Source organism: Mixophyes fleayi, chromosome 11, assembly GCF_038048845.1.
Source record: "Mixophyes fleayi isolate aMixFle1 chromosome 11, aMixFle1.hap1, whole genome shotgun sequence".
Taxonomy (NCBI): domain Eukaryota; kingdom Metazoa; phylum Chordata; class Amphibia; order Anura; family Limnodynastidae; genus Mixophyes; species Mixophyes fleayi.
In genome coordinates this window covers 3,724,415-3,726,300 of record NC_134412.1, presented here as the reverse complement: position 1 = coordinate 3,726,300, position 1,886 = coordinate 3,724,415, and the positions used below count along the sequence as shown (strand labels likewise).

The 1,886-nt window shown below is 37.8% G+C and overlaps 1 non-coding gene across 1 annotated transcript; it reads right to left on the bottom strand.

Annotated features, from left to right (window-relative positions):
* Nucleotides 1–1,317: 1,317 nt before the first annotated feature.
* Nucleotides 1,318–1,424, bottom strand: LOC142108057 (U6 spliceosomal RNA). The gene has a single exon (XR_012680085.1). It is a non-coding gene; the product is annotated as a U6 spliceosomal RNA (small nuclear RNA).
* Nucleotides 1,425–1,886: the final 462 nt, after the last annotated feature.

The window sequence follows — 1,886 nt, the reverse complement described above, 5'->3', positions numbered from 1 at the left end:
AGGTGACTAAGCAGAGGTAAAATAAGTACAAGAGGCCTACAGACTAATACAAGCAGACAGCAAGTTATCTCTTAAATGGGCCCTAAACCATGCCGAAACTGCCTTGTACACATAGTGTAGTAAAAAGTCATCACCGGGGCAGCCTCCTATCAGACGCTATCAATATTAATTCAGCTGAAAAGTCATCTGTCGTCATTGTGATGACAGATGATAATTAACAGCGCACAACCTGTTCATTATTAACTAGACCCCTAAATGACCTAACATTTCAGTTTGCTTCAGCTGGTAACAGGAGTGTTAAAAAGTTCTCTAAACTTTATTTTCACATCATCAAACTCCCACAGCTTCCCCCTCTCCTTCTACCCCTGGAGAGATGTGTGGTCCTGCCCTGCCCCCACCCCCTTGTTCTCTCTGGCTGGCAAATTTTAGCCTAGGGGGGCTCAAATCAACTCAGCTGCCTATTAGGAACATTATAAAGGAAAAAGATTGCAGGTGGCCCAGCCAGAAGTAGCGACTATGGGAGCGTCCCAGGGCCAGATGCCCCCTGTGGGGCTCTTTACCCTCCTCTCTTCCCTCCTGATACAGACTGCACCTCCTCTGTACAGCAACTTGTATCACCAAAAAGTATAAAGACAAGATATCAATATATGACAAAATAGCCCCTATTGTAATCCACCATTGGGTCCTTCAGTCATTACTCATTTGCCTTCCATAAACATTGTTTTGAGACACAGATCAAGTGCAACATGGGTGAAAGTGATATATAAAGTAACAAAATAAAACTCCTTAATATTGAATCACATTCAAATAAACAAACACGTTATTGTAAAATGTTTCATTATGTAACAGTATTATTACTGATTGTACATGGGAAACTCAGTTGATAAACAAAGTCATTAAAAAATAACCAAACAATGATTATATTAAACAGGTTCTAAAAAGGTGTTTTGAGGCTAAATATAGTTTCTTTGACCATTTCAGGCTATTTGTTTCTATAAAAAATCAACCTATTTAGAGTAGGTATTTTTGGCAGAAAAATGTGTTATTTCAACAGCAATTTGAATTCATTTTCCAAGAAGACCCGTTTGTCCATTAACATAAGATTTACTTTGTGTTCTTCCTGTATCAGATCTTACATGTTACTTTACATATTTTAATGACAAGAAATCAACATAATTTTATTCCTACTCAGCTTTTCTCCATAATAAACCTAGATAGTCCTCATCTCATGGAACCGGTGGCTGAGAATATGAAACACAGCTATAAAATAATTTGATTTTTATTTATAAAACAAGAAATAAAAATGAGAATTAGAGATAAAATATGGAACGCTTCACGAATTTGCGTGTCATCCTTGCGCAGGGGCCATGCTAATCTTCTCTGTATCGTTCCAATTTTAGTATATGTGCTGCCGAAGCGAGCACAACCTCCTGGCTGCTCCAACTGCTATATATAGTCCTGTAAGAACATCTGCTTCAAGTTATGGAGAGGAATTACAGAGAAATAATGTCTGAAATATAGAACATGAACTGTTGTCTTTGAGATAACTTGGTTTTATTGCCTAAAGCCAGAGCACTGTAATATAAACATACAATCTGCAGTGTAAATAGTGAAATCTGTATATGCAAATTAACATGTATGCTGCACAGGATTATGGGAGCTGTTGTATATACGGAGAGTGGAACCTAATAATCAGGGCCTGATTAAAGGTTCTGGGTGCCCTAAGCTAATACACCCGTAGTACTTACCTCCCTCTTTCCCCCAGACTCACTTGCCTCAGTCACAGCAGCAAATCCACTTGTTAACTGCCTGTATCTTAAAAATCCACATTAATATTAATCTCCTTTTAAATACATTTTTCTTGACCATCTTACCAAAATAATATA